The 21,456-nt window shown below is 43.4% G+C and overlaps 1 long non-coding RNA gene across 4 annotated transcripts in view; it reads left to right on the top strand.

Annotated features, from left to right (window-relative positions):
• The first annotated feature begins 5,428 nt into the window (after window positions 1-5,428).
• The window catches only part of LOC123478191 (uncharacterized), an 82,608-nt gene continuing 66,580 nt past the window's right edge, over window positions 5,429-21,456 (top strand). For 3 of the 4 annotated variants that reach the window (XR_008426546.1, XR_008426547.1, XR_006653337.2), the window contains exons 1-2: window positions 5,429-5,596; window positions 15,898-16,021. This is a non-coding gene — a long non-coding RNA (uncharacterized lncRNA). The remainder of the gene's footprint in view (window positions 5,597-15,897; window positions 16,022-21,456) is intronic. The other variant, XR_006653338.2, reaches the window with a different exon arrangement.

Raw genomic sequence — 21,456 nt, 5'->3', positions numbered from 1 at the left:
TGCCGCTAGCGGTAGCAGTGGTGGAAAAGGATGACTCCACTGGTCCAGGACTCCTGGGCTTTGCCCTTTTGTGTTTCTTTATTTGCCTATTTTTACACCCTTAGCTGAATCTAACAAAAAATTGAAAGAACATTTTAACCATGTCCTCTCCTTCCAAGATGGATGACCTTTGACTTATTTCAACTGAGTAGAGAGGTGACAGACTTTCCTAAGCCTTCTCTGGCCACTTCATTGCTATCTGCGAGATGCTGGGAGAGGTGGTGGTTGAGGTTGATGAGGAGAATGGGCTCCATGAAGGAATGTTGAGACCCTGAGACCTAATATCCTAGAAGGTTTAAAGTATCTTCAAAAGAGGTTAATAAGATAATGTTGGGCCCAGGAAGTGGGAGGACATAGAAATTTCTCCAGACTTAGAGTTCTGGGACTAATTTTCTAGCGTGGGGAATCCTGGATGAAAGTTGAATGGGAAGCTTCCTAGAGAAGGGAGGTTGGGATATAACAAATGTAATAACAAAAAGTAGTCTAAGTGATGAGGATTTCAAGAATAAAGGTGAGAGAGAGCCAGCAGTGATAGAGTAGGTTAATGCTTTTCTCTTGGTTGTGTTCCCATGATCTGCACAGCTGAAGCTGGAAGGCCCTCAAAGGATGCCTGCCTTCTTACCAGAACTGAAATGAAGGAAATGAATATTTACCGAGCACTTATTATGTGCTAGGCACTGGTCTACTCTTTCCATATGTTTTCTCATGAAGTTAAATCCTCATAAAGCCATGTCTACTAGGCTCAGAATTTAAGGTCTCAGATAAAAACTGGTGGAGCTGGGAGGCAAACTCATATTTTCTGACTTTGGAACTATTGCTTTTTTAATGACACTACACTGAATTTCCATTCCAGAAATTTACTTCTTTAGTTGGACAGTATGGTGTTTCCAATTATATTCCATATGCAATCACATTAAGACACCTGGCTAAATGTTTTAGGGTGACAAAAGGAAACATAGAGTCCCTAGTATCCAGGTGCTTGGAGTTATTTGGGGAGAATCTATCTATCTATCATCTATCTATCATCTATCTATCTATCTATCTATCTATCTATCTATCTATCTATCTATCTATCTAAAATCTATATAGTGTATATTAAGTCTAGCATTGGGAACTATAAGTCAAGACAATAAGGCAATGCCCAGTGAGTGATAGACAATTAAGTGCAATTGGAATTCTGAGAAAGGAGGGAGAATTGTGATGGAGTGGTTAAGGAAAGCATTATGGAAGTGGTAGAATTTTAAGGAAGAAATTTAAGACTAGATAGAGAGGAGAACATTCTACATGAATGAAATGGCACTAAGTCACAGAAGCAAGAAAGCAAAAGCTATATTTTGGGGATGCTAACAGAGCTTTCTTTGAGCTTTCTAAGGTCAAGGATGATATATATTCACCTTTGCTTTTTCAACATGCCAAAGATATAGTAGCTAGATGTTTAATGCACATTTGTTGAATAAATGCATGAATGACCCATTTATCTGGCACAGAAAGTTCATGTGAGGACCTTGAGAGATATGAATAGGACTTTAGTATCCAGGGAGGGGTTGAAATGACATACAAAAACTGCTTACGAATGATTACTCTATTGTTTTAATCTTTACTCAAGGATATATTTATTAATTTGAGAGAGAGAGAGAAACATCAATCAATTGCCTTTTGTACGTGGTTGCCTCCTGTGTGTGCTCTGACTGGGGATCAAACCCGCAACATTTTAGTGCACAGAATGATGTTCGGAGCAACTGAGCCAGCTGGCCCTGGCTAAATGTGATTATACTTGATGCTCTGGGAAGATAACTTGGAGAGTAGGACAGAGGCAGGGAGATCAGTTAGGAGGCTAGTGTAGAAGTTTACAAGTGTAGATAAAAGATGCTAAAAGACTAAACTAAGACCAACATTGGAAGTGGAAGACCAAAGAGAATGTGGTTAGGTCTGGAAGGACAGATTCACAACCTCCCCCCTCCCACCCTGTAGAAATAATAATTGAAGCTATGAAAATGGGTAAGATAATTGAGAATAAAAGTTTTGTTCATCATGCTTTCACAAAAATAGAGGGAAACTAGACAGTTAGAGGTATCTTTGATAAAGAGAATATATTACAGGGCCACCTTTTTAAAAAGGATTTTATTTATTTATTTTTAGAGAGAGGGGAAGGGAGGGAGAAAGAGAGGGAGAGAAATATTAATGTGTGGTTGCCTATCACATGCCCCCAACTGGGGACCTGGGCTGTAACCCAGGCGTGTGCCTTGACTGGGAATAGAACAGGCAACCCTTTGGTTTGAAGGCCGGCACTCAATCCACTGAGCCACACCAGCCAGGGCTACAGGGCCACCTTTAACGTCATCTGGTGTTACCAGATGTTTACTTGCCTTGTTCTTTCGAGGTGAGGTTAAATAACTCTCTGAAAACAAAAGACTCTATGCTCAGCCCTCTGTAAGTCATCTCTTCTCCACTGAAGTCTGAATCTTGACCAGTACAGTAATAGGCTGGGCTTTCACGGAAAATTTTTAGCTCATCTGGCTGAAACAGATGGAGTCTACCCTAAATAAATGTGTCTGTCTTCTCAATTTTCAGCTCCCTAGAGAAGAATAAGTAAATACTTGGGCAGTTTTGTTCAGGCTAGCTTAAAGTGCCCATGCTTCAATGCAAGCCTGTTTTGCACCCATTTATGAAAGACTAAGTGCCTCATTCTGGGAAGTGGGTGGGTGGGGTGGACAGTGATTTGCTCCTGAGCCCCAGATGCTTCACCTTTTTCACAACTCCCCACCCTTTTTACTTTTCATCCAGAGATCTCAAAGCTCTAAACAAGCTTTGATCCTCCCTGATCCTCTGAGTCATCTTCTGCTTCCATTTTCCCAGATGGGAGGGGGCAGTGGGATACCATGCTTGGGGATGGGTGCTTGGGGGTACATTGGGTGATGGTGGGGCAGCCATGGGGATCCAGGTGCCCCTTCCCAATCATTGGGCCAGGCCTCAAAGTGGCTCTGTGTAGTTTGGTTTCAGCTCATCGTTCTGAGGTTGTTTTATGACTGAAGAGACTCAGATAAAGAGTCTGAGCTGCAGAAATTGAAGAACAAACAAAGCCGTAAAAGACGCTGATAAAATTCCCCCTCTCTCAGAATAGTCTTTAGAGCCTCTCTCAAGAATCTCAGAGTAATCTGGAAAGGCTAATGAAGTCTCACAGCCCCCAGTGGGCACCAGGACTGGACCAGGGCAGGACCAAGTTAGGAGAAGGGAGCATTAGGATAGATTTCCCTTCTCTCCCTCTTCTTGCAAGGGGCCCAGGGATTCAAACAACTAATTTGGAGGTTGAATTAAGATTGAGGGGGAAAAGAAGAATGGATAATGGGAAATATTGATATTTTGTAGGACCACTTTTTTATTATAGAGTGCTTGAGATTATGGATGCAAGATAGGTGATAAGTACCCTGAACTGGAGAACATTAAGAATGAAGGACCCACTCCCCCACAAAAAGAATGACAGGTAGCCGGCTGGGAATGAGAAGCTGTGGGACTGTGAAAATAGCAGGTATGTGTAGTGGTGGAATGAAGAATGGGACAGGTGGGGGTAAAGGCACTCAGAGAGTGGCAGTATGAGGGTGAGGGTGAGCGGGTCTGAACTGGGGGCTTAAAGGATCTGTATTTGGGGACCAATGAAACAGGAGATCTGGATGGGGGTGATTGTATGAGAATTGGGAGAATGGATCAGAGAGATGCTGAGACTGGATGGTGGGGGTCAGGATGAGTCTGTGGGGGGGTTAAGACGTGAGGGAAAGAGAGGTGTGATGATCAGTTGAGGTGAGTAGTTAGAAAGTCAAGGGTCAGCCTCCTCCCAGAGCTATTTCTTCTGTTCTTTGTTCTAAATGAATTAGTGTATTGGCCACAAAGAGAAATCTTATGAGCTGATATGACTTAGAGGTGGGAGGGAAGAAGTTGATAGGGTAGTGTGTGTGTAGGGGAGCCGTAGAGACTGCTGGTTTCCATGGTGATGGCTGAAATCATCATTTCTATTCTGACTGCTGCAGCAGGTCAGGATAAGCTGAAGGGAAGAACTGCTACCTTTTCATCTCCTCAAAAGAATCAAGATCTGGGGTAGGATGGGGAGCTTGGTGAGGTTAGGGACATTTGGCAGGGGTAGAGTCTCTAGTTCCAAGGTTAATGATCTCCTCTGACATCTCTAGATACATTTAAGAAGTCTGTGGATGGAAAGAAACAGCAGAAGCGAGAGTCCCTTCTTACCAGTGGGTGGTCTGGGGCTTCAGGAAGTGCCTTCAAGCAGTGCCATCCTAATCTGAGTATAGACAAATGGACCTGTCCTCTGAAATCAGAGACTAAGTTTGGGTACCCAAAGTCCAGTGATCCTGAAATTTCCCTCACAGCACTGAGAACCTATTTCCCACACACTGCCTGAGTCTCTCCAGCTCTTCAAGGAGCTTCAACTCAGTCTGGCTGCTATTGGGCACAAGGGTTTGAATCTGGGGAGAAGAGGTTGATGATGGTGGTTGGGGAGGAAAGGCTAGTGAAGAAGCTGTTGTTTCTATTATATGCAAATGTCAAATGTGTAGGGCCTGGCTCTTGTAAAAATCCTGGCTGTGCAATTCTATCCACTTTCCCTGTGGGGGCCAGATAGCTTGAGTCCCTTACTAAAAGACGCCTGTCCCATTGAGGATTCGAACTTGCTTCCTATCCGAGAGTACCCTGACTTTTGCTCCAGTCATACCCTCTTTGTAATCAGCTGTGAGTTGAGGTGGGTGCCCAGGTGCTCAGCATCATGAGATCATGTCTTAGGCACAGTAGCTTCTATGTGCTCCCCAAATTCCTTCCACCTGCCTGACTTGTCTAGTGACTTTAGAGTAAGGCAGCTGCCAAAGCTGGCTCCTCTATTCTCAATTTGTTATGGAATGTTTGCTGAAAAACTATCTGTCTCCTACTTGTCTGTGCTGTACTCAGTACTTCTTAGCCATCATGTCCTTAGCACCTAATGTAGCCCCTGAGTTACAGAAGCCCCAAGAAGGTACGTCCTCCAATAGGAGGCACCAAATGTGGGGCTACAAGGAAATGTACAGAAACTTCCCTACACCTTTTTCTCCTGTGGCTCTGACATCATTCTGGTTCCACTGGTGTCCTGGTAGCCCTAGTTCTCCTGCTCCTATGCCCCCCACTGCCTGTTTCTCCTCCTATATACCATAGTTCCTGGGCCTTTCCCTGTGTCCTCTTAGCTCTTGTCTCCTTCCTCCAGTGTCCTCTCAGTTTCTGCTTAACTGTACAGTGTCCCTCAACCCTGCCTACGTCCTTTTCCTTTTCTCCCTCCCCCTTCCTTTATCAAATATTTACTGAGTACACAGAACCCCAGGCCTCTGGTTGGTTCTGAGGGCACACAGGCTCTGAGCAATTTGAAGAAGAAAAAAGTACCTGAGACACAAATACTCAAGCAACTTTGATATAATGTGTCAAGTGAAGTCTCTTGGCCTTCTTCAAAAGTCCTCCTTTAGCTGTGACAAGTTGGATTGACTTATGTCCCTTTGTAGTGTGTCCTGCTGTTCCACAATTCCTACAGAAGGTAAGTCCTTCTCGATGCCACCCCTTAGTTACTCCTGCAGTTAAGGTCATTCCCTGGACTTCAGTTTACTCACCTATGCTTTTTATTTTTTAAATGAACATCATTAATTGTAAAGCCTACTTTCCCCATATCCTGGGATGTTTGTGAAGATTGGTTGAAATAATGGGTGTAAAAGTTCTCTGAAACTTTGTGAATGTTACATAATGACTCCCTCTTAACTTCTCAGTGGAAATGGAGGAGAGCCTTTTTCTCCTACAAATAGAACAGCTTAAAAGATAATTTAAAATAATTACAAAGTGCATCAACTTTTACTCTTTCTATTTACTCATTATTTGTAGACGGCAATTCTTTGATCTTTGTAGCCAATGAGAGCCGTGTTCCTTTTTAAAAAAATTTTCTTGAAGAAAACAAATGCTTTTAGCAGCAGGGATTGAGGGTATACTTCAGACAGGAGCCTTTAACCATCTAGATATGAGAACACAAATAATAGGAGAAATCTGCCCCTTCCCCACACAATGCAGTTCCTTTGCGTTATCATTGGAAAAGGAGAATTGCTGTGATGATCCAGGAGGAGCCTAAGGATTACATGGGAGAGCGGTAGTGACGCTTGATCCCAGATGATGGATTTGCAAAGAGAAATTAAGAGTTTGACTAGGCTGCTCTGAGTCAGGAAATATTATCAAGCTCTGCTCCTGTTAATGACTTAAGAGCAGCTGCTGGATTCACCCCATTACCTTCAGAGGGTGGAGGCAGAGAGCAAGGGCAGAGAACTTTCCGGGATGGGAAGCCAACCTCATCCCAGGTTTTTGGAGCCCTTTCTGTCTGAGCTCACCCTGATGGATAGGTGGCAATGGGGAGTAATTCATTCTGGTGCTTCCCATTGGATGTGTTGGCATAACAGGTTTCAGAGCAACTGCCCAAGTTCTTCAAGGTTTCCTTTCCCCTCTATTTGCCTCCAGACTGACTCAAAGGAAGGTTTTGGTTTCTCAAAATCCCTTTTCATAGTCATGCCATTAACTTCTTCCATTTGTCTATTTTGAGGCTCATCCTTTCTTTTTGGGTCCAGCCTGCTTTTTTACAGCGTGTTCCTGGTGGAAATGCTCATATTTTGTGCTGGTATTCTGTGCGTGTAGCCCCTTCTCTAGCCCAAGCAGGCACTTTTATTTTTTTCTCACCCCTTTTAGTCTGTATCTCCCATGCTTCTGACTTTAGGCAGAATGGTCTCTTTGCTTCTTTGCCCTACTTTTCTTAAGGAAATTTTTGATAGTTGGTAGGTTGTTTCAGTTTGTTTTCTTTCTCTGCCAGTTCAGCTTATCCCTTTTCTCCATAATTCCCTTGTGGAGCCAGAAAACAGCTGCATGTTCCCAAGGACTTTGAGCCTGGACATTTTAAGAGCTCATCTTTCTTCATCCACCGTTTGCCTGGTTCTTTCATCTGCTGGCTGCTGAGCAAGAGGATCCATGCATGGCACCCACAGAGCAGCCCTTAATGACTCAAGATGAGCAGGTGAAGCTCAAAGGCACAACAGAAACCAATTTGTAATGTGGTTGTTTTTCTTTCAAATCCTTGAGAGCATAAGTCCCACACCGAGAGTCAGTTCTGAGCCCGTGCCGTGTGCGAATGTCACTCTCTCCCACCTGACCCTTTGCATGTTTGGCCCCTCCCCGTATTCCTCTCAGTGCAGCTGGCCCTTGCTTTCGTATTCTGTCCCATACTTCTCCTGCCTTAAGACATCCTCCCTGGTGTCCTGAGATTCTCAGTCTCTCTTACTTACCCTCCTTCCTAAACTCTGTGGTATTCTGCCTGGTTGCTCTTATCTTGTTCTTGCCTCTTTACTTCTGTGTCTTAGTTCCCTCTGAGACTGGAGGCAACCTCAAGGCAGGAGCCTCTTGCTGAAGTCCATTTTGGGTTCATGTACTCTATTCAGATCCTCAATATCACAGTGTGGTCTGGGCTCCAGTGGCATTAGCATCATTCAGGAGCTTGTTATAAATGCAGAATCTTAGGCTCCACCTCAGACATACTGAATCACAATCTGCATTTTAAGATCCCTAGATTGTTGACATGCACATGAAAGTGAGAGGGGTGATAAACAATTTATACTGCAGGTGTGCATAAACAAAAACTAAGTGACACCTCTAGACTAGAGTCAAACTGTGGATATTTTTGAGGAGAGGGAAGAAGGAAATTGTGTGTCTTTTGAATTTATAAGTTCTTATCAGAATTGCATAGAAACCTGGGATCTGACTCTCCTAAGCTGGAAAAGAACAGGAGTCAGTGTTCTCCAGGGGAAGGCATGGGAACCTCCTTAGTTGTCTATCTCACAGTTAGGCAGAACAGGGGCAAAATTTCCTAATATTCAATTTGAGGTCAGCTGATGGTGTTTCCTCAGAATTAGCACTTGTCCGCAAGCAGACATTTGTCACCAAAGTCCTGGGAGAAGCAGAACTACAGGTCTCAAAATAACTTTCTGGTTTCTGTCTCCACGGCTAGCGCTGATTCATATTTTGTAGGAGTTTTGACTATAGCTGGGAATGGCTGAGGAGCTGGTATAATTCCCTCCTTCTTCCTCACCCCACTGGGAGGGAGTGAGGAGAGGCACAAAGAGTGGAGACAGGGTGTGGGAGTCAAACCTGTTCTTCACATAACAATCTCCTCGTCTCACTCTTTGCTCTCACTCCACAGCTGGGAAAACTGGGAGTCAGTCTCTGAGTCTGCTTGGCTCAAATCCAGCCTCCCTCTTTTTTGTTCCTTTTCCCTTTGGGAATCAAAGGGAGCAGGTTACACCTTCCCCTGCTCTCCCACCTCTAGATGTAGGAGAACTGTGGTGTACTGAAGACAGGCTGGAGGAAGGGGTTTGAATTTATTTGGGCTAGTGCCTTATCCTCCTTGGTTATTTTCAGAAGAGGATACCAGTGGCATAAGGGGATTATAAAGTAAATGGAGGGCAAAGTAGTTTGGGGTAACCTGGGAAAAAGAGGTGCTCTGTTGAGTGGGAAAATAATGTAAATGAGAGGTTTCGCCCCGGAGTCATGGGAAGAGATTATTCTGAGTCTTTCCCATGTTTTTCTAGGCCCCTGGGTCTCTGGATTTTGCTCTATTGGTAGAGATGTGTTTCTCAGTCTTCTACTGTGATTTCTAGAGCAGAGGCCTTGTGTACAGCCTTAGCCAAAGACCTCATGTGTATCTCTTGTCATCCCTAAAAGTATTTACCCTTTGAAGCAGTGCCCTTTGAATTTTACCACAAGCTATAATCTAATCCTTGAGGATTATTACATGACTAGAAGTGGCAGGGTGAGGCACTGGGGCCTGGTGGTCAGGACCAGGAAGGGGGAGTGTAGCATAGGCTTTCAGAATATAGTTAGTGATTTTCCAGCATTTTAGTCATTTGGAATAAATAATACCCCTCATTTCTCTCTTCTTTGGGGTGTGGCATGGGGTTTGTCATTTCATTTATTACCAGGATATCTCACTCTTGTTTTTTTGTGCCAGCTCTGGGCCCTCAAAATCACTGCTATATCATTGGACTCAAATTTCAGTGTCCTAAATTACACGTCAATTTTTCTGCATCAGGCTGAAAGCTCGCTGAAAGCGAGAACTGGCACCTTTGTTCTCTTCATCTCTCTTCATACCAATGTCAGTGTAGACTGGCTGATGGAGAGGGAATTTAAAGGGATCACATCCTTCTACTGCAAAGAGTATCTAAGATGTTCACTTATTGGCACATAGTTCTTTTATGAGAGAAGTTGTAGGTATTTTTAAAAAATTCCTCAACTTCTAAAGCCAGGAAGTGAAAGACAAATACCACATAATCTCACCTACAAGTGGAACTTAATCAACAAAACAAACAAATGAGCAAAATAGAAGCAGAGATATGGAAATAAAGAACAAACTGACAGTGACGAGAGGGAAGGGGGAGGGGAAGTGGGGGGGAAGAAGGGGAAGGGTCAAGTCAAGGAACATGTATATAAAGGACTCATGGATAAGAACAACCTTGGGGGGGGGGCAGGTTGAATGTGGGAGAGGGGTGGTGGGCAGGGCAAGGGAGAGCAATGGGGGGAAAATGGGGACAACTGAAATTGAACAACAATAAAAAAATTAAAAAATTCCTCAACTTCTAGATCAGGTTATGTTGGTTCAGTCGAGCAAAACTTCTGATGAGGCTACTACTATCTCAGGCTTCTTCCTGGAGGAGACAATTCCAGGAGACTTCCTGGAGTTTTGGGCACTTGGAGCTGGGGAGGTATTGGTGATGACTGGGTTATGGAGAAAACATGACATTTTAGCCAAGAGAAGCTATCTCAGGAATCTGTAATGAGCATGTGTGTTGTTATTTCTTTTCCAACAGACTGCATAATTTTTACGACCAATTATTCCATTTGTAAGGATGCTGAGATAACAGAGATCTCATCTCATGCTCCATGGCACACGCCAGACACTCATGGGAGCTAGAAGACTCCATCCCTTATACAAGAACTGATGGCTAGAGTATTTCAACCAAGATTCAGTTCTAGCAGGAGAGATAGACATGGGTGCTAAGGAGAACTCTGTGAACAGGAAAGGTACTGGAAGAGGGCATGGAGAGAACTGTAGTTTTAAAATGAGAGAGATTTATTGGTGATAGATAAAAGAACTCTCTTCCATCCTGAGAATTTCGTGATCCAGCATAGCTTCTGATGTTATTTACAGGTTTCTTTGGCTGTGAAAATAGTGTTATTTAAACCACAAGAAGCCAGTCCCTTCCCACAAACAATTTGAAGCTCAATTGGAAAGGATTGGCTTTCGGAGGTTTAAGAGGTTTAGGAAAGACTAGGCTGAGACTGGCAGGGAGGATGCTCTTCTTGGGGCTAGTGATTCTCTTTCCTCTTACACCCACCTTTGGAGTCAGGACAAGGCTGCTGATTGCCTTGACAGATCTGGTCATTGGTCCATCAGGTCTGAAGGCAGGCAGATTAAGGATTAACACTGAGTCGTTCCCACTGATTGGTCTGGAACTCTTACCTGCTTCTGCCTCTATAATTTTCTCCAGGGCGTCTATTTGCCCTCTTGCCATTTTTCTGTCTGTTTTTTTCTTACCCATTAACTGTTAAGGGCTGGATATTCAAAGTCAGCAGGCCTGGGTTTGAATCCTAGCCCTGACACTTAGTATTGTACTGTATCTTTGATCTTCTTTTCCCATTTGCAAAATGAGGATAATAAGACCTACCTCTCAGACTAGTTGTAAGGGTTAAACAAGAGAATGTTTGTTAAGTGAGGGCCTTGGCATAAAGCAAATGCATAGAAAAAGGCAGTTAACAGTTTTATTTAGAATTCACTGTCTCTACTCCCTGGGCACTTGTTGGTAGGTAGAATCAGGGGAGAAATAGTCATAGCCAAGTGGGTGGACATAGGAGGTTGACTGTAAGAAAAATGAAGGGATAACAAGAGAGACAGACACCATTGGGAGAGAGACACCAGGGGGACAGAGAAGCAGATAATAAAAACCAGGCAAAAGAGAGAAGGTAAAAGCTAGAAAGATGGACAAGGGAGAGAGGAACAGATAAAGGTAAGTGAAATAAAGAAGAGAAATAAAGTAACAGGGAAAGACAGAGACAAGAGTGAAAGCCAGACAAAGACTGTCAGAAGACAGAGATAGAGTTCAATTGTGGAAGTTGGCATAAGATCCCTGGGGCAAGACTTCCCTGCTTTCGTTTTGCCCCTTGCTATTATGGGACTTGAGTGCTAAGTTCTTGGTCCCACTTGCTATTTCTCCTTGCAACCCATTCATCCCACTCCCAACTCAGTCATCATGGATCTGTCTCTACCCTGAAGCTGGAGAAGCCCTACCCCCTTCTTGTCTACTTACTTCATCCTACACTGTCTTAGTTACCCAAGTCCATAGCGACTTTTAATTTCAAGCAAAACCGTTTGGAGTGCAAAAGCATCCTGGTGTCAGCCAGTCAGTGCAATAACCAGGTGTAGTTTTACATTCGCTCTCCCTGACTGTAACAGCACTTTCATATATCTCTGGCTGCGACAGGCAATTTTCTTTCAAAGATTGTTTTTTCTGGAGCCTGTGATTTCTACTCTCGCCTCCAACCTCTGGGATATTAAAACAGGGTCAGTGGCTCTTGGCAGGCTGGCCGATTTGTGGTCATTCCTCAGCTCCTCTGCTCACCCTCCCTGGTTGCTGTGTCTCCAATCTTGGCATCCCTCTGCCTCTGCATCCCACCTAGTTAGGCTGAAGGAAAGTGACTTCTGCGGTCCTTCACGCTGAGAAGTTTTCTCCTGTGTCTAACCTTAAGAGTTGAGGTTGAGTGGGGTAGGGGTGGGGATCCAGGAGAAGACTCATCTTCTAAGTTTCTCCCCTGTTCTCCATGACCCCCCTTATCCTCACATTGTTCTAGGATGGGGCTGTCAGTTCTTTTCCATAAAAGTATTGTAGCTTATTTTCCAGGGGGGCACATTTGGAAGAAATGGGTGTGTAGAGCTAGGTTTAACATTAAGAAATTCTTCTCTGCTAGAAACTGGGATTGGGGTGGGAAAACTAATATACTCTCTTTCTCTGGAAAATTTGGAGGATAGAAGGAATTCCCATATGGATGAAGTGCTGGGTCAGGGGACAGCTGGCATCTGGGGAGGGATACGGCAACCTCTGGCTCCCTGCTCCCCTGAGCAGAGACTATGGTTCTGCTCCTGCAGTCTCTTCTGACCAAAAGCAGTCTCTTCCATTGTTTGCCAATGTGTTATTTACTGGCTAGCAAAATCCCTTCCCTATCTCACCTAGGGAGGGTTCTTTTCTTAGAAGAAATATCTGTATCTGCCTTTGGGGGTGACTCATTTTTAGGATTTCTCTATTCCTTTTGTTGGCCCATGGCCTGATGCAAAATCCTTCCTGAAGTCTAACTCCTGTTTCTCTTGCTTTGCTAAGAGATTGAATCTTCTTGAAAAACAACATAACACAACACATTCCCCCTCCTCTCTCATAGCATCCGTTGTTTTTATTAAATAAAAGTAAGTGGAGCTATAAGATGTGACTGGCCTGGATCCCAGCTTCATAAAACAAAACTAACACCCTCTTTATCAAGGGGCTGAGGCATCCAGAGAAGATTTCTTAGGCCATTTTGCTGTCACGTAAATGGGAATCAATATTCAATAAGCCCTTGATGCACTACACTAGCGGTTCACTTAATACCGGCTTCCAGTACAGTAAGTGGCGTTGATATAGGGAGGGCTTGTTTGTAAAATAACACTGCAGCCCTCACCTTCTGGATATTGGATCTGGCTTCCCCTAGGAGAGAAGATTCAAGACTCTGAGCAAGCAGGAGAGTCATTTTGCCAATTCGCTGCCTCAGGACAGACTCTCCTATAATCTAGCTTGAAAAAGAGAACAAATTTGATACTTTTAAAGCCAACCAGTCTAAGAGCTCCTAGAGGTTAATAGGCCCACATTCCCATTAGGAAGCTTTCCACTATGCCTGGCCTGATTGCCATCCTCCTTCAATAAATTAGTCAAATTGAAAACCAATTGAAGGATGGAATTGATTCCACTACTAACATGAGAGGAGACCCTCCTGTGCCCTCAGCGCCCGCAGCGGTTAGTAATAATATTAATACTTCCCCTCAGCCCCTGTGTTTGCTATAGGGTAAGACTAAGGCTGTCTGGCCCCCTGGTGGATGCATGGTAGGTCTGGGTTTCTCGGTGTATGGTGACTGTGAGAGTTTGGTAAGAAACAGACTGATTAAATATGGTCAATATTTAGTTTTCATTCTAGGCTATCTTTGCAGAGAATTTGTGACCTTAGGCTTGCTGTCCCTGCACAGGGTTATTAAGGAAAAGCAGTCTAATGTCTTCCCGGGTACATGGATAAACAGGGACAAAAACTTCACATAATAGATTTCAAAGCCACATGGATTCTTAAACATTTATCAAACATTTTTGGATTGTCTGTGACATTGTTCTCTATTCCCAATGTTCATAGAGTATAGGAATTCACAATATGGGGTAAAAGAGGAAACTTACAGAGAGATTTATCCTGCACTATAGTCTTTTCTATTTCTTATCCCATTTAGGGGGGTTGGCAGTTTGGAGGAAGCTGGAGGTAGAAGACTTTCTGTTCACTACTGTTTGAGGATATACACTGGAGGAGGTCAGACCGGCTTTATGCAGTGACCCAAAATTGTCCTGGCTTATGTTTCCGAGAGCCATTTTAGACCAGACCTTTAGAAAATTTCTATCCCGTTGTAGGTAGCTTTAGTAAATCTAAACCAGGAAGCTGGTATTTGGCCTCTCTGCTTGGGCACAAAGAGCAGGAGAGAGCGGTCCTACAGTGTTTGCTTGTATTAAGTTGTTTTTGCACATGAGCCCTCCAAGGATATTGAGTAATGGGTGCATGTTTTGAAGGAAAAATATAAATAAACTCTGGTAGGTTTCTTGTATTCAGAGTCCCTCACTTGGCCCAGCCTAGTATTCTTAGAAAGGGATGAGCAAAGGATATATAGAATTGCTGGGTTTAGAGGAAGCTCAGGAACTTGTGGCTCAAGGCTTTTACACCCAGTTTCTGGAGTACCTGAATGAAGAAGCAGGGCTCTCGTTAATCTCCTTTCCAAGTAAGAGGAAAAGTGATCATGTAAAGCTGGAGGTGCTGTGGTTAAACTTAGCAAAGGACTTCCTGACATCATGACCAACTCGTTCAGTGTAGAGTCCCTTCTGTCTTCCTCCCAGGCCTTGTTTTCTGCTGCCCTATGTTGTGGACAAGGGCCAAGTGTAGTTCTGACATCTCTCACCTCGTCAATTTGCAGGGGTGCCTGGATGGGAGTCTCTACTTCCCTTTCCCTTTCATGTACCTTCCTCTTGAAACTACATATTAAAAAATGAACCAACCAACCAGGAAGTGCTTCTTTTTGGTTAGAAGTGCTTCCCTTGGTCAGACAGGAACAGTCTTCTCTGTTAAGCCTCCAAAGAAGCTCCCTTATTTTAGTAAGGTTTGCATAGAGGATGAGGCCTGTGAGGAACGTAGAGCAAAGATTCTGGGGGTTATAACTCCTAGGGGATAGTAGGCTCTCAAATTACTTTTCTATGGAAAGAAAATGATCATGTTCATGGGTGAAACTTAAAGCTTTTATCGCTCTCTGATATAGTTGGGCTTCTCCCAGCAAAGCAATACATAGCCAAATGTTGTCTTGAACATTTGCCATGCCATATCCTAGCCCTTTTCTTTGCAGTCTGACTTATACTGGGAATGGACCAGTTATCATGGAGCAATAGCATCTCAATACAGGATATTACCGATGACCAAGTCCCTCTTCCCCTCTGGTTAAACTCCCAATCATTCTGTACCTCTGGCAGTTCGTTCTTGCCACAACTTGTGTTCTGGCATCAGTGTTCCTCCACGCAACAGCCGATGACATCTCTTGCCTCCCCCATCCATTCAACAATGCCTCTCCCCCCAACCCGCCTCCTCTGCCTGTTGTCCCAGCCTGTAACCCTGATCTCATTTCCTCCTACCTCTCACACCACTCTAAGACCTCTTGCCTCAACCTGTGCTTGGGCTTCCTTCTTTGGAGCCCCTCTCATTCCTTCAGAGAGCCCACTCCTTTCTGATCTAGGATCTCCTCTGAACATTTGTACCTTCCTCAAGACATTTAGGAACTAGAGGAGTCCCAGAGAGGAGGGTGGCTCCTATTCCCGAAGTTGCCCCCAGCTCCTCTGTGGGGCGGATTTCATGCCTGGGTTGTGTGGTGTTTGTCTGTCTCAGACTTTGCAGCCCCTGAGGCAATGGCTCTGTCTTTGCAGGCTCAGGGAAGCCTTGGCAGCCAACAAATAATAAATAATACCCTGGTAACAGCACCTGCAACTTGCTAATGAGTGTCTTTCCCCTGCTTCCCTCACCTCTCGGAGGTTGAAGGTGGGGGCCCCCTAATTCTGGGCAAATGGATGTTTTCTCCTTTTTTCTGTCTAGGAGAATTGAGGTTGGAGGGTGAGGGTGGGTCCTTTTCAGGGGTATAGGAGTACAGAAATGACCTTAAGGAGTATACTAAATAAAAAATGAATATACTTCTAATATTTCTTCTGACTGCAGAGTTTTGGAGAGATGAAAATCTCTAGGAGCAGGACAACAGGTCTGGGCTCTTTGGATTCCTTGAGGTCTCCTGGGCTTTGGTTTCCTGAGGCACACTGGAGAGCTGTTACCTGACCCCATTTCTTCCCTCAAGGAATGTCTAAGTCATTAGTTTTCTAGATTTGATACTCAGGAAGTCATCTTCCTCCAATTCCATAGGTTAGGCCGCTAAGTGATTCTACTGTTTTCTTCTGCTTTCAGGAATATTAATGTTAGTACACAAAAGGCAGTTTTCTTGAAGGCACCTGTACCTGAAATTCCAGCAATTGCCATCAAGTGAATCAGTGGTGATCTGGCTTTGGGTCCCCAAAAGAGAGCAGGACAGGTGAGCAGTCTTGTCCATTTATGCATTTTCAAATTGTTACCAAATATGCCATTATTTTATAATATAGGCTTGACTCTATTAAAAAGGAAATACACCATCAGGAAAATGCCCTTTAGACTTTTGTTATGTGGTAGTTGTAGTAGCAAAAGGAAGTGAGAAAAGGACACAATTTTCTGAGATGTCTAATGAGCCATCTGAATAGTTTATCTGAATTAGTCTGTGGTTCATGTTTCTAAAGGCAGGCTTTGTGGTCTATCTCAGAAGAGCCATTCAGGATGATTTTGGATTCACCCCGATATAGTGACCTCTGTGACACTGGGGGTGGCAGGTTGGGATATTTGCATTTACCTGGTCCATGTGGCTCTTGGCAGGGTCAGTGGTAAATAGAAATCACATTCTGAGCTATACCCCGTGGGTGCAGAGTACAGTGGATGACAACTCCCCCTCCTCAGTCTGAATCCAGGCTTTGTATAGAGGCCACTTCTGTTGAAAAAATTGATTTTGCCTCTTTTGATACCCAGGAACACGAAGACCAGCTCATCCTTTCTTTGCTACCCAGTGTCACTCCTAAGACTCAAGTTTCCCAGAATCGTCCTTCTCAGGCCCCCTCTTGATTCAAGGAATGCTTCCTTAGCCATCATTCATCTCCTTTAAGAAGAGATGTTTCCCTGATTTCTGCTGCTGTCTTCCAAAATTACCTTTGCCCTTGCCTCTTATCCCATGCCTCCCACCAGTTCTTGGGGGGAGGGCTATAAACCATCTTGTCTGGTATTTGGGGTATATGAGCTCTGTGTTGATTTAATTCTACATGACCCTGCTTGTAGACAGCTGGGGGAGGGGCTAGCCTCTCTTTCATTCCCCTGGAGTTGGGACCCAGACCTGAGCCAAGGAAGCTCATTTTCCCACGTGTAGGAAGCTGAAGGGCCCCTCTTCTCTGCAACATTTGGCTCCCTGGGTTCTCTGAGTCACCCCCTGACCCTGACCGTCTGTAGCAAGGACTAGACCTGTCAAACCAACCTCATCCCAGAGGGCTTAATGAGCACCTGGCAGATAAGTGCTTTGAGATCTTTCAGATGAAAAGGGCTCTCAGTGGTTTGGGGGTTATTATTGTCAGAGTGGCGGCGGCAGCAATTACTCTAGATGATCAGGGCACCCAGCTCCCTTTGTCCCTCAAGGGAATGCCAGGGTCTTAGAGGAATGGCCATCTGCTTTACTTTATCTGCCTTGGGTTCTTATGGGGTTCCTTTTACTACCTGCCATCTTCTCTCTGTAGCCAGACAGGTAGCATTGCAAAAGCTCAGGAAACTCCGAAATGCTTAATCCCTAAGGGGTGAAGTGATTCTGATGAATGTAGAGCAACAGAAACCAGACTCCTCCCTCCAGCTTCTGTATCTCAAGAGGGACTGGATGTGGGAGAGCATTCAGAACTTAGGAATGGAGGATAACCACCTCATTTGACCTCTGTCTCTAGGATCAAAAGAGGTGGGGAGTGTTTGGTGCAGGAGAGCCTGAGAAAACCAATTTTACTGGATAGGCATGAGAAGTAAAGGAAACAGGTTCTTACTCCAACTGCTCAGGAGTAATGTTAAGTTTATAGAAGAGCGATGAAACATGTCAAACCAGGGAAGTGACAGAGGTACCTTCTCTGAAGAATTCTAAATGAAGAGAATTTTCATCTCTGTAGAAGAGCATAGAGAGATAGAAGGATACGGAAGATAACCTTGAGGAGTATGTGCTCCTAAGTGAATAAATCCACAGGCCACAATAATGGTCCACTTTTCTGCCTGAAAGGGGTGGAGTTTATGTTCTGGGCTTTAGATTTAATAATAGTGGATTATGGGAGAGTATTTTGAGAGTTAACTCGAATAGAGTTGCTGCTGAATTGCAACCACCTGAATGGTGTGGGGGACAGAGGAAACCTTATTTCCCATCTTGCTCCTATCCTCTGCACCTCTACTCTGGGAATGAACACCATTTCTTTCCCATTTCCACGAATTCAATTATTTCCCTTGGGAAGGAAGAAAAGTCACAGAGTTTCCTTGAGGGGTTATTTTGTCTCATCCTTCTGGGAAGTTATTTTTACCTTCTGAAAAAAATCTTCTAACCCAGGTAGGAGAGATGCTCTTTTTCTGTTTAAAACCCTGAAATGAACATTTTGCATACTCGGCATCTTAAAACCTTAACTACAGAGTGTCCTCTTTTCTCTTTCTTTTAAAACTGCGAATTGTGAATAGTGTCGTCTTCGTCACTCACATCTACACTGGATCAGTTATTACCCTCCCAGTCTACAGGTCCTATTGAATGCACTGTTTGCAGCCAAAAGTGACTATTGTTTGAATAACATACTTTACCCACTCTGAATTAAGTGATAGTCATTATAATTATTAGGGGTTGTAGAAAAGGATTTTTTAAAAGTTACATGGTTTTGAAAAAAAGGTATAAATAATAGAGCTGTGATTAATATGAAGAAGAGAAAGGTTGGAAATAGAGGAAAAAGATACAAGAAGTAAGAAGAGAAAATGCTGACCAATGGATTTAAAATATTGAAACCTCAAGAAAAGGAGAATACTGGCCTTTCTTGAGGCCAGAGCAGAAACAGCTGGGAGGTTAAACATGAGAGATTAGAATTAGACTGAAGAAAACACTGCTGTACTGGGAAGTTGAATGAGGCTGCTTCTGAGCAAGACTATGGCATCTTCTGAGAAATCCTATGCAAAGGAACAGTGAAAGTGTGGGGGTAGCCAGTATAGAGAAAGAGAGCACAGACTAAAATAATCCCTTGCCACCATCCTCCTGAGCTGTTTTCTGTCTTTCTTATCAGTCAGGATTGTCCAATCCCGCTGACTGAAACAGATTTGATGACTCAACAATGACCAATTAAGCGTTAACACATATATCTCTGGTGTTATCTAGCCATCTTTATGGAGAACAGGGTCCTAAATCTCTGCTCCTGAGGACAGCCAGAGGCTTTGCCTAAATGGTGGAAAGAGCCATAGACATTTTTCATAATTATAATGACTTTTTATAGGGAGAGCCATAAGTCCTGCTCCATAACTCCAGTGTGAGAGAAGAGCCCATTGTAGGCTCTGTGATGCGGGGAATGGAGCAATCTGATGGCTGTCTTCTTCAGGCAGTCTGTGCTTTCCTACCATGAACAACTTTGGGGAGCAAAAGTCACACAGGAGGATAACATGATTTCTATTCTGGGAGCTCTTTTATTGAGATGAGACAGATTGCAATCTTCACAGGTGGGTAGTGAGTGATAGAAGGTCAGGAATGAATGAGTAGTGCACAGCCTGGCCAATCACCAGTGTGTGTGGAAAAGGGCATTTGGGAGGGTCATTAGTTATGGAAGGCTTCTTGGAGGAGGCAAATGTAGAGCTTAAAAGGAGAAAGTCATTTTTAGAGGAGGAAAAGTCCTTTGCGTAGAGGTGGGTTAGTTGGAGATATAGAGCATCTTAGGAGCATGGATCCCATCATGGATCATCAAGAGTCTTGTCATCTTAGTTTTCCAGTTGATTCATTAGCTCATGTTCCTATCAATTTCTCCCAGTGATCCCCTGCAGTAAGCTTCCAGCTTTTATAAGAATTTCCTGACATCCTGGAAATAGACCTGAGATCTTCCTGTTTTATCACCACTCTCCTTGGCTCACCTTGTTTAATGACTTTTTGGTCTACTTCTTCTCCTGTAAGATATATGTAAGAATATAAACATTTTTTCATATTGCTTTTCAGGCCCTCAGCCTACTAGACAGTCTCCTTCTCATTCTTTCAGCAGTCTTGCTTTCCTCACTACACCTAAGAAGCTCCCCTGGGCCAGTAAGAAGACAGCTTGTCAAAATGTGAATGATCAGCATCTCTGCTCATTTCCCAAGCCAAGTACCCCTGGAGCCTTACCTTGTGTGATGCCTTTCTTTGGCTAATTGTATAACACTAATGGTCTTCAGCCTATTTTCATCCTTAATAATGTGTTTCAGTCTGGGAATTGTTGACAACAGAACCTGGTTTCCATTTTTTGCTCCATTCTATATCCCTCGTGGTGCAATTTAGAGCCCGAATTCATAATACTCCGAAGTGCTTGAGGTGAATAGTTACCTAGATAATTTGATCTGTATGAACAACTTTTGTTTTTCCTAAAGCATGTTTAGAAAATTGAAATATCTATATGACTGCTTCTGTACTCCTCTCCTTTGGTCAAGTAGACACAGTGCTATGGTTTTATCTTTTATCATAGAGATTGGCCTTTGATATTCTCCTAAAGGATTCTTTCTTTGATCATAACACTAAAAAGATTAGCTACTGTGCTTTTTTGATTCAGTCAACAAATTGCCTTATTTTTGATAGCTACTTTGGACAAAGGATGCAGAATGAGTGAGGCAAGGTCTCTACTTTTTAGGTGATTTCAGGTTGGTTGGAGGATAGACAAGTAAGCCAGCATTTACAATAGAGCACAATCAGAGCTGAGATAGAGGTGTGCGTGGGGTTCTGGGATGCAAGGGGGTGTCATTTTCTGGTCCACTTGGCAAAAGGCTAGATGTAAGACTAATGCTAGACACTAAAAATTCTTCCTCAATTAGATTATAATTTCTTCATGTATGCATTCATGCATTGAACAATCATTAAGGCACAAGTACCAAATACGTGCTAGTCATTATGCTAGGTCTTATGTAAAGATGCATAAGATGAATCCTTGCCATCAAGGAGCTTCCAGTCTACAGAGGTGAACAACAAAATAAACATTTAAAATGCAATACAGTAAGGCCTGACATGGAAGCATGGGAAAGCTGACACTTCCTCAGTAAAGTCAGGTGAAATGTTATGCTGCTTAGAATGCTTAGAAAGAAAAAAAAAAGTATGATTTCAGTGACTTACCCTCTTTCTCCTTTCAAGGCTGTGAATAGGTTGATTCAAATTCCAGTGTACAGTTTATTTATCATCCGGAATCCCAGCAGTTTAAGGATCCGGAATATATCAAACTTCCTAGGTCTCTGTGTGCTTACCCTTCCTAGTTCAGGAAGCAATTACTCTGAGAGACAGAAGTGAGAGTGTAGTAGCAGAATATATATCCTTTTAAAATAATTTAGTAACAACCCTAGGTAAGTGACCAATAATTTATAGAGTCTATTCTTTTTATAGAGAGATTTCCTTGCTGCTCAACCAGCAAGCTTGCTGGGTTTAGAGGATTAATCTTTGACGTAGTAAATATGCTCAAGTTGTAATTCAGTCGCAGGGATAAAGGGAACTTAGACTTGACTCGTGTAATGGAAAAATATTAAATGGACGTGTTGAGGAACTGCCATGGTAGGCCTGATTGTCTCTTGTATCTTAGCGTTGAGACTTTTAAAACTGCAAGGGACCCTGTAAGTCCTCTAGTCCAATGTCTTTATCTTACAGACAAGAAGACTAAAACCTACAGTACATGAGGTGGTAGCAGA

Source organism: Desmodus rotundus, chromosome 3, assembly GCF_022682495.2.
Source record: "Desmodus rotundus isolate HL8 chromosome 3, HLdesRot8A.1, whole genome shotgun sequence".
Lineage (NCBI taxonomy): Eukaryota > Metazoa > Chordata > Mammalia > Chiroptera > Phyllostomidae > Desmodus > Desmodus rotundus.
Note: the sequence above shows the minus strand (reverse complement) of the source record. Positions and strands in the feature narration are given on the sequence as shown.